General features: G+C 39.0%; 1 long non-coding RNA gene across 1 annotated transcript; it reads right to left on the reverse strand.

Moving 5' to 3' along the window:
- Positions 1–6,136: 6,136 nt before the first annotated feature.
- Positions 6,137–7,652, reverse strand: LOC145790053 (uncharacterized). Its single transcript, XR_014328686.1, has 2 exons — positions 7,441–7,652; positions 6,137–6,444 (listed from the first exon to the last, which is right to left on the reverse strand). It is a non-coding gene; the product is annotated as an uncharacterized LOC145790053 (long non-coding RNA).
- Between the last annotated feature and the right edge of the window lie 320 nt (positions 7,653–7,972).

The raw sequence follows: 7,972 nt of genomic DNA on the forward strand, positions 1-7,972 counted from the left end.
CGGTAGTCAATCTAGTCTTAAGCTCTTGGAATGACTTTTCACAAGCCTCACTCCACACAAATTTGGTACCCTTTCTAGTCAACCTAGTCAAAGGTGCAACTGGTCTAGAGAAGTCCCTTACAAAACGTCGATAATACCCCGCTAATCTTAAGAAACTTTGGATTTCAAAAACATTCTTGAGTTGTTCCCAATCTTGTATAGCATCTATCTTTGAGGAGTCCATAGTCACTTCCTCTCTAGACACTACATGCCCCAAAAACTTCACCTCTGTCAACCAAAACTCGAATTTTTTAAATTTGGCATACAATTGGTGCTCACTAAGTAAACCTAGCACTACCCGCAAGTGAGTCTCGTGTTCCTCTTCAGAAGTTGAATAAATCAAGATGTCGTCCACAAAGACGACCATAAAACAGTCAAAGTATTCACGAAAAATTCTGTTCATCAAATCCATAAAGGAAGCTGGTGCATTGGTCAACCCAAAAGGCATTACAAGGAATTCATAATGGCCATAACGAGTATGAAAGGCCGTCTTCTGAATATCCTCCTCCTGGACTCTCAACTGATTGTACCCCAACCTCAAATCTATTTTTGAGAAGCGATGAGACCCTCTAAGTTGGTCAAACAAATCATCTATTCTGGCTAAAGGATACTTGTTCTTAACTGTAACTCTATTCAACTTGTGGTTATCAATACACAACCGCAATGACCCATCCTTCTTCTTCGCAAAGAGAGCCGGCGCTCCCTACGGCGATGTACTAGGGCGAATAAAGCCCTTGTCTAAAAGTTCTTGGAGTTCAATTTTCAACTTATGCAATTCGACGGCTGTAAATCTATACAGTGACATGGAAATCGGTGCCGCGCCAGGCACTAATTCAATGAAGAACTCGATCTCTTGATGAGGTGGTAAACTAGTAAGATCTTCTGGAAAGACATCCGGGTATTCACAAACTACCCTTGGTAACTCAACACGAGCCTTATCACTCTTACTATCCTAGAGAGTTGCAAGAAGGCCACTAAGCTTGCTCCCACTACGAGGGTCAACAACAGGCGACAAGGCTCTATCAACTCGGTTTCCCAGAAAATAGAAACGATCACCACCCGAAGTGCACACTGTAACTCTCTGACGGTAACAATCAATCACAACTGGATAAGAACATAACTAGTCCATGCCTAAAATAACATCAAAACTCGACATATCTAACAACACAAAAGCAAACGGAAGTCGACGCCCAGCAACTTCTATTTCACAATCACGACAACCCTGGTCTAAATCAACTGTACCCCCAACAGGTGACTCTACTCTAAGTGGAGGCACTAACCATGCTACCTCTAACCCCAATAGAAGCAAATGCAGTAGATATAAATGAATGAGACGCACCCGTGTCTATCAATACATTAGCTAAAGAATTACACACAACAAAAATACCTCTCACAATTGAAGATTATGGCAACTGCTCTGGCATGGTAACAACATACACGTGCCCCTGTGGCCCTTGATTGACTTGCTCCCCTCTCGGAGTATAGGCCTGTTGTACTGACTAAGCCGAAACGGCTCCCTGATTAACTCGCAAAGCTTGGATTGATTGAGCCTGCTGGTGGCTCTAAGTCTGCCTCGACCCTGATGCGCCAGATGCACCTCCCAACTGTGGGCAAGTTCTCTTTATATACCCAGGCTGACCACACTGATAACAATTAAACCCTTGACCTTTATTCTGAGACTGAGACTGACTTTGAGATCGGCTAGGTGGTGGTACTATTAACTACCTTCCTCCCTTCTGTGGGCATGAGAAGGCTTTGTGACCCGGTTGGCCACACTTGAAACACGAGAAGTTACTCGATGTACTTTTTCCCGGACACACACTAGGCAAAGGAAAAGTGAATCTAGACTGCTGTGGTTGGGACTGGGATGGATAGGTGTTCTAGCTCTTCTTGTTCTGCCTATAGTCTCCTTGAGACTCTTGGCCCCTAGACCACGAACTCCAAAGCCTCTCCTCCTCAGCTTGTATGGAAATTTCTACGTGTGTTGTCGTCTCCACAAGGCAGTCATATTCCCAAATCATATTTTCGACAAGCTTGAACATAATTTTTATTTTCAATTTCTTTTCAAATTCAATGCAACGGCGCTCTTCCGTTGCCACCAACTTTGGTGCAAATCCAGATAAAGTAGAGAAGTCCGCCTCAAACTCAGCCATAGGCATGTCGAGTTGTTTGAGGTCTTTAAACTCTTGCCTCAATCTCTCCCTAGTAGTGGGAGGTATGTACTTATCTTGGAAAGCAACTGCAAAGGCTTCTCATGTCAGCTCCACTCTACCCTTGGCATATTTCCACCATTGACCCACGTTTCCCTAAAGGTAGTAACTCGCTAAAGTTACTCTTAGTTCACTATCTTCAATGTGAAGCATTTCAAATGTCTTTACAGTTTGTTCGAGCCACTCATCCGCTTTCTTGGGCTCAGGACCACCATGGAACTCATCCAGTTTGGCCCGCAAGAACTCTGTAGTAAGGAAACTCGCCCATGACTCCGCAGTTTTCTCTTGGGCTTGATTCTCCACCCTCAACAAGTTCATAGACTCTCTTAAAGCCCCTACCATTTCTTGAGCTAGGGCCCCCATTGTGGCTTGACTTGCTTGTCCCAAGATTCCCGCCTGCCTCACTTGTTCGCCCACATTAGCTTGGCTGGACTCTTCCTCTTACACTGGAACCTCATGGACCGACACCTCATGCACACCTCGGCAAGCCCTACCACGCTTCCCGCCTTTACCACCACGGGTTTGACCTCTTCCTAACATCCTATAAATGTCAATAGAATTAATTTCACACACTAACCCACACGTGCCCGTAACTTGCCTTACACGTTTGATCACAATAATGCTATATATTCCTCTACCGTATAACAATTAAATTTCACCCCACATAAGCATTTAGTCATGTAAACACATATGGATTATACTCTTATAATGAGATTTGTCCCACGAAAAAGCAAGAATTCTTAGTAGAGTGAGTATTGATCAAGCACCCTTCTAATAAGACCTCAAGGAATTTAACAGGCACAAACAACATCCCAAAAGTCCAATCCCATACCCATTTAGTCACATAAGCATGTTATCACATAGTCATAAAATGCATAACACTTACTAAGAATGCTGAATGAACCCATTGTGGTTAAACAACCACTTTCCACGAGCTCCAAGTATTTAAACTCGGTAGCTATGATACCAAGTTGTAAGGCCCCAAATTTCTAGCCCAAATGACAAGACAACAATCATGGCTCTTTCAAGGAAAACCGAATATAAATCTCCAAACTTACATTACATGATACAATAGTTCTTCATGCAACAATACATTAACCCAACAACAAGTAAATAAACAAATAAATACCCCCAAGGGTTTACAAGTTTCAAGGCTTAATCTTGGTTACACAAAACGGTTATTCAAACCCACACAAACACAGCCCTTGACTTACACAGAGAGTCACAGTAAAATGAGAGCATTGTACTCCCAACACACATACTTTCACGCCCCTAGTTGGGTGGGATCACCACATCTTTTCCTGCACAAAAATCTCGTTGGGTAAGCATAAAGCCTAGTAGGAAATTCTTAACAAAGTATAAACATTTTATACAAGTCTCAAGAGATGAAATGCACATGCCATGCTATGCCCTTTTTGAAGATAAATCACATTTTCATCTTTTGAAAGCCATCATGCTCAATGATATCATGCAATTTCAGTTGTTCAAAACTTAATAATTTATTTCAATGGCGGTACATACGACTCTGGTAATCCATAGGTCGGTGTCTGCAAGTAGACTATACAAGCACTACCAAATTCTCATTTTTACCGGTATTAACCGAAAGGCTCGACACCTATCCGTGCGGGTTTTCGGTCTTTCACCCCGGACTCTCAGGCCAACTTATTCAATATCATCTACACCACCTATCAAGACTTACCAACGTATTTACCCCTAAACCATTCCATGAAAACTTGTTTCTCAACATTCTTTTCTCAATGCAAGTTTTCAAATCAACTTTCAAAGTTTAATGTAATCAAATGAATTGATATGCCAATTGCACAAGACGAATATAAATACTTTTATTCGAATTCATTATCCAAGGAATAACACAATTCCCTCTTCTCAGTTATTTCAAGACTATTTCAACGTTTTGAACAATAATTTCCAAAATGAACAACAATTCGCATATTCCCTGAAATTCATCATTTATATAAATATAAATAAGAAATTTTCCAAACATCCATTTATTTTAACACACAAAATAAATATAACAATATCATTCATGGATTTTTAGTCTCCTTTAAAAAAAAATTCCCAAATTCTAGGTTTTCTCACCAAAACTATACAACTCAAATCTTTTGAAAGAAAACTTTCCAAAATCATCTTTTCTTCAATCAATGAAGATCAAAACCCATAAGATCATTTTAAAAAAACAAGAGAAAAACCCACTTTCAAAATTACTCAACTTCTTGAATCAACAATCAATTTTCAAAGCTATCGAAAGATGATTCGAAAATCATATAGAGCTTGCAAATATATATATATAACTCTAAAAAAATCCCTACCTCAAGTTTTGAAAAAGAAATGAGATAAAACCCCCAAAATCAACGGTGTCGAAACTCGATCTTCACCACACACAACGAAACCCTCAAGAAGTTAACCAACTTTGATGAAGAACTTATGGCAGAACTCTAATGGATCTTGAGAAATCAAGGTTTTGATCCAATTTAGCGTAGGAAAATGTAGAGAGAAGGGAGAGGAAGGGGTTTTTAGAGAGAGAGAGAGACATATACAAAAGTGATCTGAAATATTAGATTCACAAATTGATATAACATGGTCCGCTCGAGCGTGGAAAACCCCGCTTGAGCATCAAATACACTTTCCCAATACTTTTGCAGACAGGTTAAACTTCTAGAACCAAACATTTTCTGCTCGAGCACATAAACGGCCGCTCGAGTGGACAAACAACTTCTAATGCATTTTACATTTTTGCTTCGGGGGCGCTGCCCATCAACCCCGCCAGGGCGCTGCCCTAGGACCCACCAAGGGGCACTGCCCCTTGGACCCCTGTGAGCTGACCAGGCAGCTCGATCCCCGCCAGGGCGCTGCTCTTGGACCCACCGAGGGGCGCTGCCCCCTAGACCCCCGCGAGTTGACCGGGCAACTTGATCCTCAACATACTCAGTGAAATGGCAAAACTGGGATCGCTACAATATAAATGAAAATTGTTGGAAATTTATAGTTTTATAGGCTTATTTTGGGCCATCTTTGAGCTCAAAATAACACTTTTGGGCATATTTTTTGTTCAACACTTTTGTCAACTAATGAGTAATTTGTCGTAATTATAATTTTGTCTAGGGCATATTTGTTGTAAATATGACTACTTTTGCATTCTTTCTCTATCTGCCTCCCTCATAATCCTATATCATTTTGACCCTTACATTTGTTGTAATTATATTTTTCTCTAGGGCATATTTGTTTTGCAACGACCACTATTAGTGGCACCACCATTCGAGGTGGCATCCCAACGACCACCATCAGTGGCACCACAGCAGCTATCATGTACTCAGCCTCCATGCCTACCATCGGTGCGTCCACCATCAGTGGCACCGCAGCAGCTATCATCCCGACTAGAGTCATCATCTTCACAGCCAATTACAGGTATATAAATTTGCTTTGATTTGTATGAAAATTATTTAAATATACATTTATTTATTCTCATTATATATAACTTGTTTATTGTCATTGTATTTTCTAGACCCTTTGACTTCTTCACAGCCCACCTCAGGTATAAGAATTTGATTTGTATTAACATTTTTTAAATTTGCATTTGTTTATTATCAGTGTATATTGTTTATTCTTATTGTATATCACAGGTCATGTTAGTTCTTCATCAACCTCGATTAGGTGTGGTAGAGGATGTGCCAAGGGCATTAAGGAGTAAGGTACTGGTACAAAGTTGGACATAGAATTTAACAAAAATCACTGCCCAATGGGGGATAATGTGTCAAAGTTAACTACTCAACTTGGCATTATTGTGCGCAATGGTAACATTGTTCCTCTTACTTTTCTTGTAACGCTCTCAGAATATGACATAAATCAACCATTCATAATATCTACAAATATGATAGAAATGTTATATTTTCATTCATTAGAGTCTACATTACAAAAGATACTACATGCATTACACTTTCATAAATGTTCATCTTGAAACTATAGCATGTAACTCTAATTGATAACAACAAAATAAATGCCCTACGGGCTTACATCTTTCCAAGACTTTGTTTGGTTACAACAAAAGAAGGGTCCAAGTCTCTATACAAACAAAGCCCTCGGCTTGAATAAACATTTAACACAAACAAAACAATAAAATGGAGCCTTCAGCTCCTAAACCTCCCAAGCTATGTCCTTGGAGGCGGCATGTCACTTGTACCTAAAAATGGTTTCCCAAGTAGGGTGAGCGAAAGCCCAGTAGAGATATGCTAAAACAATATATGAGATTTAACTAAGATATAAGCATTAGATAAATGTGCAATATTCTTAACCAACACATATTCTTTCCAAGACCATTCAATATAGATAACCAATACCTCAATTCATTTAATCTATTAACCAAATTCATTATTATCAAAACAACCAAAATAAGACTATAACTCAATGGTTCACAATCCAATACATTTATCAATCCAGCACTTCTATTTCTTGCCATTTTACGGAATCACATCCGAGGGAACCGACACCCATATATATATATATATATATATAAGATTTCAGGACTTTCACCCTAGACACTCCGGCTAACTTAATTTTCAATGGAGTCCATCCCCTATGTCCTCCCAAACAATGATACATATACAACGTATTTAAACACGTTGTCATATACAATGACTAATCAAATCACATATTCAATGATTTAATCAAACCGTCATATTCAATGACATAATTCAATTGATTAGTTTCGAGTCACCTAATCCACATGCAGTTTCTACAACAGTCATAGTTATCCTCCACCAATAGCCCAAAACAGATATTTCTAAATAGATATACAATCTATCAAACAGATAATTTATCAAATTTCCATAGGTGAGTGATTTAACAAATCCAACTACACCATTCAATCAGACACCCTTCTAATTTCATATTTCCCATGTCAATTTCATTATTTATTCAAAATAGTCATTTAACACAAATTAGGGCAAAACCTTCCCATTTTCCCAATATCATCCCCAAGACCCAGTCTCACCATTTATTTTCTTATAATACCATAATCAAGCCCTCATCTACATATATGAAGCCAAATATTGGAAACCCCTATTTCAAAATTTAAACCCAAACCCTAACTTTACCCAAATCTTTCCAAATCCCACCATTTATACAAAATGACAAATATCTAGGTTAAAACTCATATTAAAGAGTAGAATATCCCTACCTCAAGCTTAGAAGGGAAGGTGAGCCAAACAAGGTTGAAACTCCAAAGATGACGAAACCAACTTCTACTTGGATCAAAGCGAAGCTCTTGGCAAGCTCTACACTTAATCTCAAAGGAGCAAGTCGAGGAGATGCTTCCAAGAGAGTAGATCTAAAGATCTTTGAGCAAAAAGTGATTTTGGAGAGGATGAAAGAGTCTCACGGCTTAGAGAAAGAAAAAGAGAAGAAAAAGTAAAGAAAAGGTTAAGTGAGAGGCCTATTTATAGTACTAGGTCAAAGTGAAATAAAGTCCCAAAGTCAACCCAAAAGATCAAGGAAAATCACTACAAGAAAAAGCAGAATTGGCGGCTAAAAAATCCCCTTTCATCGTTGAAAGTAGCATTTTCGGTGACTAAAATGGAATTAGTAGCCAAAAGTGAAGACTTTTGCTGACTAAAACAATTTAGTAACCAAATGTATACGTATTGGCGACTAAAAATCAGTTTGGTCGCCGATTATATGGGTTTTAGCGACTAAAAAAATTTTAGTAGCCA

The sequence above is a fragment of the Camellia sinensis genome, chromosome 5 (assembly GCF_055761805.1).
Source record: "Camellia sinensis isolate YWXY chromosome 5, ASM5576180v1, whole genome shotgun sequence".
Classification (NCBI taxonomy): domain Eukaryota; kingdom Viridiplantae; phylum Streptophyta; class Magnoliopsida; order Ericales; family Theaceae; genus Camellia; species Camellia sinensis.